The sequence below is a fragment of the Diadema setosum genome, chromosome 12 (genome assembly GCF_964275005.1).
Source record: "Diadema setosum chromosome 12, eeDiaSeto1, whole genome shotgun sequence".
Taxonomy (NCBI): domain Eukaryota; kingdom Metazoa; phylum Echinodermata; class Echinoidea; order Diadematoida; family Diadematidae; genus Diadema; species Diadema setosum.
Genome location: NC_092696.1, coordinates 12,501 through 21,385, shown reverse-complemented (window position 1 = coordinate 21,385; position 8,885 = coordinate 12,501). Strand labels below are relative to the sequence as shown.

General features: G+C 38.3%; 1 long non-coding RNA gene across 1 annotated transcript; it reads right to left on the bottom strand.

Moving 5' to 3' along the window:
• Window positions 1-217: 217 nt before the first annotated feature.
• LOC140236067 (uncharacterized) lies at window positions 218-5,060 on the bottom strand. Its single transcript, XR_011901747.1, has 4 exons — window positions 4,922-5,060; window positions 1,784-2,052; window positions 1,240-1,463; window positions 218-720 (listed from the first exon to the last, which is right to left on the bottom strand). It is a non-coding gene; the product is annotated as an uncharacterized lncRNA (long non-coding RNA).
• Between the last annotated feature and the right edge of the window lie 3,825 nt (window positions 5,061-8,885).

Genomic DNA, 8,885 nt, shown 5'->3' with positions numbered 1-8,885 from the left:
ACAGTCAATTATGATTATACATTCAAAAGTTATTTTTCAGCAGCTGGGTCTGAGAAGTCAAAGTATCATACAAATATCATATTATTTCCAGTTGCAAAACTGTAGGTTTATGTAAACAAATCAATGAAGAAAATGTACTCTTACTGAACCTCAGTCAACAAATAAGACATAAGAATGCACATTTGCTCACTTTGCTGTTATGATTGAAAAGTAGCTTTTTATTGCTTCATGAGCAGCATCTTGACTGTACATAGGTATGGCTTATTGCCAGTCACATGATTTAAAACTATAAGAATATCACCTGCAAAGAATTAGTTGGATAATTAAATACAGTGTACATATATTAGTGCATGTTTGATGTACATGATCATTAGTAGCTTTGTATAGATAATGCAAATTTGGACTTAAGTGACACCAGGAGCACTGGACAACAGAACAAAACAGCATCAAAAAAAAAAAAAAATTATCTAGCAACCAACAGTCCTGACATGAGAGCATACATGCACACTTCACATGCTTTGAAAACTGTCCTTGTACTTCTACTGTCCAAGACTATCCAGCAGTAAGCTTTGGTGATACTTCTGGATGAGGCTTCGCAGGAACTAGGTCTTGATATAGCTTGGTTAGTGTGCCCTTTGTCGTTGTGGAGCCTTGAGATGTCCTTCTTTTGCAACCGTGAGCCGTGAGAATTTTCTTGGGGAAGATCACTCCTGCAACGAACTGAGAATTTATTCATTACGCTATTATTTTTTTAAAATAATAATAACATGTAGTACGTGTTAAACTCTACTTCAAATACTCAACACACAAAATTCTTGCACAGAATAGTTACCTTGCAAAAAAACATAAGAATGGGATTAGATTGATGTGGTACACCTAGCCATCATTTCATCACTCTAATGTGCTGGAGAGATACTGTTTAAAATACAGTGTACTTTTACAATCATTTTAACCCCTAAGTGCCACATACAGGTGAAGCCATTACGTTCAACATTCCATATCATGTATTGTGCACAAATTGCCTATAGTAATTTGATGTTTTTCAAAAATTGATCACATTCTATTTTAAGCAGGTTGCCAATATTTTAGGATGCTGCATAGCATGCTGCTGGTATTTGAGGATGTTGCACAAAAATTTGGGTATGCTGCAGTGTAATGCTCAAATTCCTCATGAACTACACTAATAATGGGTTGAAAAAAAGAAAGAAAGAAAGAAAGAAAGAAAGAGGAGTATCTTACCCTTGATGACATGGAAAAGCGGGAGAAAGTATGACATCAGTAGATGGACTTCTCTGCACCAGAATTCAGCCAGGAGGATGCCATACACGTATCAGCACTGCATGTACTTGTACCCATGAAAGGAGCTAGCTAGGGGACAGCCTGATCGATGGTCATGGGTGGACTTCAAGTCTTCTATGGAGAAACCTTCTCGTGTCAGCCACTGGCACAATCAATCATTGATTCTGATGAGGAAAAAAAAAGATAACACAACATAACGATAATAGTGATGATTGAGAGAAGTGAAATAAGGTTAGGCAGAAAAATCACACAGGAAAATGATGTAACATACAAAATACAGCATTGGATGATTTAAAGTTTGGTGCTTGTGCTAGCTCCCAAATGACTGCTGGAATAAAAGACTCCCAAATATTCTACAATGTCGCATAGCATGCTGCTGGTTTTTGAGGATGTTGCACATGAATTTGGGTATGTTACAGCGATATGCTCAAATTCCTAATGAACCATACTGGGTTGAAATAAAGAAACAAAGAAAAAGGAATACCTTCTCCTTGATGACATGGTCAAACGGGAAAAAAACATGGCATCAGATGATCCACTTCTTTGCACCAGAATTCAGCCAGGAGGATGCCATGTACACATATTGATGTAAATCAGCGCTGCATGTGTATCATGTACTTGTACCCATGAAAGGAGCAAGCTAGTGGACAGCACGATCAATGGTCATGGATGGACCTCAAGTCTTCTATGGACTGCAAGTCTTCTATGGAAACACCTTCTCACATCAGCCACTTGCACAGTCAATCTTTGATTCTGATGAGGAAAAAAAAAACACACGACATAACAATAATACACCTATTAATGATTGAGAGAAGAAAAATAAGGTTTGCCAGAAAAAAATCACACAACAATCCGTTAGGTGAATGATATACTGGTATAACATACAAATTACAAAATACAGCATCCTTTGCCATTGGGGGATTTCAAGATCAGGGCTAGTGCTAGCTTCCAAATGACTGACTTAAACTGAGCTCCAACACCGACGGTCGGATTAACTAAGCGATACTTATCAAAGTTATTGATCCCCAGCAATAGGTGTTGGAATCGCAGCATCGCAAGGTCCGTAAGAATCGCACGACGAAAAGTGATGGCGCATGATTACACTCGAATATTAAAAGATGCAGGACTGCTTAGTTTTTAGACACAAAGTGAGGAAGACAGACTAAAATGCCCCAAATTTCAACCATTCTTCAAAACACAACTTAATATTTAATTTTATGCTTCCAGGCTCAGATTTATGAAGCCACATGCTCGTGTAGGGCCTACGTTTCGTGGCGTGGGTGACCATTGCATTAGCATAAAATGTACATGCTACAGGCCTAACTCTTACACTACGAAATGGCGGAGCTAGGTTCAGCAGACGACATTCTTTGATTTCAACACCAAGCCCAGCACTTGACCGAAAGATTGGTCTGTATCTCGTCGACGGGGATATGTTCCACAGAGCAGAGACTGCATCTGGCTTTACGGATCCCCTCCTATAGACATAGTCCGGAGGTAGAGAGCCATAAGTAACGTCAAAAAAAAAAAAAAATAAAAGACTCCTCCTTCGGACAGACGAATCTTTCACAAGTTTGCCCAGCACCAGCAACCAGAAATTTATGACATTTTTTAGGTCATCCTACCAGCACCTACGGACTTCAAGTTCACTTCAGTTTTATCGCCAGTGCCAGTGGCTGCCAGTGCTTAAGTTATTGCTGAGACACAATCAAAGAGTATAGAAGCTAAGAGGGCGTACTCTCGCGACTTCGCACGCAAACGGGTGTAGTACGGCATGGAGCGGGAGCCCAACATGGAGCCCAATGGCAGCCAATTTAGTAATAATACCGCAAGCTTCTTAAACACGTGAGCCTATGGAGCAAACCCTACCTTCCTTTCATTTTCTTCATTTTAAAAGGAAGCACACAGCGGTAGACTTGCATTTCAGACCTCAAAATATCACAAAAAGTATATTTTCTGTCGATATGTAAAAAAAAAAAAATTGAAGTAATGTAATTACTTTTTTATCAGTAGTCCCTCAGCAAGTTTGTGTTTGAGCTGACAAACGCCACCTATCTCTTTCTCTCTCCCTCCCGAAACATAGTTTGGTCTACCTACTTCAGCTCAAACTTTGTGGGCCTGCAGATTGCGATTGGAAAGTAAATGACATTTTTTTCAAATACATTTCACGGTTAGACAGGAATGATATTTCTTTACGACAAAACAAGATTCTAAGTACATACATCGGTACATATCTTCCCCTGTATGCCCCCTAAAAAGGGGAAAAATGAAAGGGAGACAGAAATACGAGGACCCAGTGATACGGCACTGATATCATGATCGCGTAATATACAGTACGCCCTCTAATCAATCTATCGGTCTGTTGCTTTCAATGGCGGAATGGCGTCCGTATTTCGCCCATGAGCGTACTAGTTCGCAGGAGTAAGCCCTTGTGTCTTAGCGTAGCTTCTACTGATACTCTTGATTCACTGGAGCAGTTACCACTAGAAGTCCTAACAGAGTTAGCAGAAAATAGTGTTGTTGATGTAGCTTGCACCGAACCTGATATCACCACCCAATATGAGGTAGGCCTATGCCTACTAACATTGTTAAGGATTACGCCTAACTGTTAGAACTACCGACTACCGACTTGTTAGCCCGACCAGACGCTGTTAGAGTACGCTGTGCGAATAAATCATAGCCTGTCGCTACTAGTAGGGTTGGGGGTACCACGTATCGTCACCCTAAGGATCTGTAGCTTGTTTATTCTAAAAATATAACACAAATCCGCCTAATTCTTACCTCAAATATGCCATAAATACTGCAGTTTTGAATGTCGTGACCGTCTCGTTGATCATGAATCTCCGTTTTAAAATAGCACAATTTTAGCGCGTGCGTTTCGTTTTCTTCGCGCAGCTAAAAAGGGAACCTTGCGATCGGCACCCCCTAACCTCCATAGGTATACACGTGAATTTCACAGCATAGGTAATAGAACACTACAGTGACACGTGAATTTCACAGGCCATAGGTAATACACGTGAATTTCACAGCCATGCGTCGTTACTGAGCGGATGTGTAATTTTTAGCTTGGTTTGTTTGAGTTTGATTTTCGTTTCTTCGTTTTTATTGTTTTTATAGCTCATGACATTTAATCCCGCGCGTACCTTTTCGTTCTATACGCAAACAGCCATGATACGCAGGGTGCCGATGGGAAGGTGCCCTGCCGATAGGTGGTGCCCCAACCATACTAGATCTACACTGTCTACAGTGACTGGGTTGTGTATAGAATCTAGTTTAGTTACCGTAGATAACTTGTAGAATTTACGTGACACAGTAACACTAACAGTTCAGTACATATACACTACTACAGTAGCTGAGTTAGAACAACTCATTCCAAACTCTTGAGATCTCATGTCATACTCTCACACTCACTGACTCAGTCACACTTTCAGATACAGAACAGTCTACTGGACTAGTTATCCCTACTTGATACGATCATGCGAAATTTGCACAGCAGGGGCAGGGCCGCTGCCGGCCCCGGGTCGGTCGGGACAATTCAATGCAAATCTCGCTGGTATCAGTGGTAATTATTTTAGCTAAGATTAGGTCTACTAATAAAGTATTAAAAGTTACGTTGACCAACCTTCCTCGAAGAATCCCAAAGGAGCAGTTCCTCTTTTTCTTAGGGGCCGTTTGCTAGCCATTTCTGAAAATATCAGATGGTTCGTACGTCGAGATGTTTGACTCCGGTCAGAGATCATCACGAAAGAGCGTTTGAAATATTGAACATCGCATAGCATGCATATCGTAGCCGTGTGTACGGGGTTTTTGAGCGCGGTCGCGGACTAACGGTTCAGCAGTACATACACGTAAGGTTCAATCAGCGACAACAACAACACGCACATGACCTCTTACGTTACATTGTTATCAAGAAAACTTGTAATCATTGATTTTTTGGTTTTGAATAAAAAATATATGTTTAAAACTTTTTTTTATTGCAAATTAATTTTTTTTAATGTGTCAATATTTTTTGTGCTCCATATATTTTGAAATATATTTTTGTTGTGATCTTTGGTACGAACGAGCCTCATATCAACAGCCCGGATCTCCCATTCATCGTACACAATTACTACACGCCGATTGCATTCATATAGTTTTCTATTGTTGTGTGTACATGTCAAAGCTACGGGGAACGAACGGGCGGCAATGGGCTTTTTTTTATTTTTTAACGAGTATGTAATCTCATTTAAGGTTTTTTACGTGCTTTATTCCGTAGTGAATAGATGTTGCATTTTAGGAATGCTGTAAATCAAGCAAGTGAAGCAGCTTTTTGTTTGCAATGGTATTAAAGACTACTGTTTGTTTACATAATCCTGTTGAAGCCAAACGGATGCGGGTGGTTGCGTTAGATGAATGTCCGTCATGACTTGCATTGGCATTGCGGCCATCAAATTATGAGTTTTCATATTGATTTTTGTGATCGACATCATTCAATAATCATAGTGCACGTGGTTTAAACTTTGGTAAAACAAAAAGTTAACCATGGTTTAATAACCACTGTTCTTATGCTATCATACAAGGTTCCATGGTTAGAAATTCTAGAATATGGTTTTTCTGCACTCTATATCTGATCAGCATGAAACCACGGTTGAAACCATTGTTAAAAAATAACCACTTTTTCAACCGTGGGTAAACAAAAGTTAAACCACGGTTTTATAACCACTGTTCTTATGAGCTATCATACAACCATGGTGAAAATCATGGCTTTTTAACCGCCTCTTCACTATCATGAAACCACGGTTCGTAGAACCAATCAATGTTTCATAACCATCCTTTGCACATCACACTATGATAAAACCATGGTTCAAATCCTGGTGTAGCTATGACCATCGTTTTCCTTGCTGAAGTGGAATTTGAACGATTGTTTAAAACTGTTGTTTTCTCACTTTTGTTAAACCACTGTTAAAGTCATGGTTATAGGGCCTATCGTTTTTTAACTATGATAAAACCATGGTTAATATAATCATAGTTAATAGCCATCGTTTTCAACCTTTGTAAAACGAAGTTTAACCATGGTATTATAACTAGTGTTTTTGTGCTATCATAAAACCACGGTTAAAATCATGGTTTTGTAACTATTGTTTTTACACTATCATAAAACCATAATGAAATCATGGTTTTATAACGATGGTTTTCAACCTTAGTAGAACGAGAGTTACACCATGGTTTCCTAACCATTGTTTTTATACTATTGTGAAACCATGGTTACAACCATTGTTATATTATGTTATTTTTACCACAGTAGAGCGATAGTCTTCTTGTGGTTTTCTCACCATTGTTTTTTTAAATTCTTAAAACTGTGGTATAACGATAATTTTTTAACCATGGTTTTAAAACACTTTCATTAAACCACTGTTAGAGCCATGGCATATAACCATCATTTTTAACTATGATAAAACCATGGTTAATATCATGGTTATAATACCCATCATTTTTAACCTTCGTAAAACAAAAGTTTAACCATGGTATTATAACTAGTGTTTTTGTGCTATCATAATACCATGGTTAAAATCATGGTTTTATTACTATCTTTTTTACACTATCATAAAACCATGATGAAATCATGGTTTAATAACGATGGTTTTCAACCTTAGTAGAACGAGAGTTACACCATGGTCTCCTAACCATTGTTTTTATACTATTGTGAAACCATGGTTACAACCATTGTTATATTATTATGTTATTTTTACCAAAGTAGAACGATAGTCTTGTTGTGGTTTTCTCGCCATTGTTTTTTGAATTTCTTAAAACTGTGGTATAACGATTATTTTTTAACCATGGTTTTAAAACACTTTCATTAAACTACTGTTAGAGCCATGGTTATATAACCATCATTTTTTAACTATGATAAAACCATGGTTAATATCATGGTTAATACCAATCATTTTTAACCTTTGTAAAACGAAAGTTTAACCATGGTATTATAACTAGTGTTTTTGTGCTATCATAATACCATGGTTAAAATCATGGTTTTATTACTATCTTTTTTACACTATCATAAAACCATGATGAAATCATGGTTTAATAACGATGGTTTTCAACCTTGGTAGAACGAGAGTTACACCATGGTTTCCTAACCATTGTTTTTATACTATTGTGAAACCATGGTTACAACCATTGTTATATTATTATGTTATTTTTACCAAAGTAGAACGATGGTTTTGTCGTGGTTTTCTCACCAGTGTTTTTTTAATTTCTTAAAACTGTGGTATAACAATGATTTTTTTCACCATGGTTTTAAAACCGTCGTAAAATGAAAGTTTTATCATGTTATCATAACTATGGTATTTTAACAATGGTATTACCACACTTTCGCCACACATTTACCATGGATATGAATTAAAAATCATGGACTACCATCGATCCATTGTAAAACCGTCCATAACCATGGTTATACCATAGTTACGGTTGTAAAACCATGGTTTTTTTTTTATAAGGGCTACTACAAGTAGAGTCTACTCGTTTCTCCGTGTGTGGTCATAGACTCATGATTTTGTTTATCTCCATGCCGACTGGTTTCGGCAATAGTGTGGTGTTCCAACTTCCAAGCTGCACCGTTGTGCGTTGATATTCTTCGCAAACTAGATCTACATGATGGACCAGACTCTCCGAAAGCTGTGGCTCTTGTCATGCCTTTGAAGTCTTTAATTTCGGACCAGATGAGCAGGGCTATGGATCTTGCTTGGCCTGCGTGACATAGTCGAAGACTCAAGCGGCCTAGCGGTAAGCTAATCATTTAACGTTACGTGTAGATCTATCCAGTTTCTACAAATGATTCGTCAAGGCAACTTTCATTACGTGTCTCTTGTCTTGAATTACAAACTGTAACTGTAGGCCCCTAGTTGAACAACAAAAAAAAAATGATTGTAAAACTAAATGTAGTTAAATGTCTGGCCTCTGGGCCGGGTAGGGTAAACACATGTCAGGCTTCTACTACAGTACTACTCTTGTGAGTGTTCCTAGGTGTACTGAGCTGAGTCAAATCCTGTGTAATTGTAATAAATTGTTAACACCGTAACTGCACTGGTTTAATTGTTTTGTACAGTACAGTAACTACTGTAACTTTCTCGCATACAAATGCAATTACACATAGGCCTACTGCCTTAGCTTTAATCTGTGAGACACAGCCTGTGTCTCGTCGGCTTTGCTCCTCTACACAGACAGAGGAGCAATCGAGACACACGCTGAGGCCCACAGACTAATTCTTCATGTGCATGTACATAGAGAAAAAACTCAAATAGGAGCATGCTTCAGTATGCAAATGTACTCATACTGAAAGGGGACAACTTTGCACAACAGGGAATAACACTAGAATCAGACAGGGTTTGCCTTTTGAACACTTTAATTCGGTCTTCGGTACCGAATCATCAACATAGGTCCTCTGAGGACAGTCGCCATCTTTCGTTCTTGGCCGCCCTCTCTCGGCGTATCTGTTACAATCGTTTACACATTATGTTCCCTTACAATACTTTTTCATCTATGGATTAAAATTATGCAGTCTTATGGCTATGCGATATGCATTGAAGAGACTGCAGGCATTATTAAAA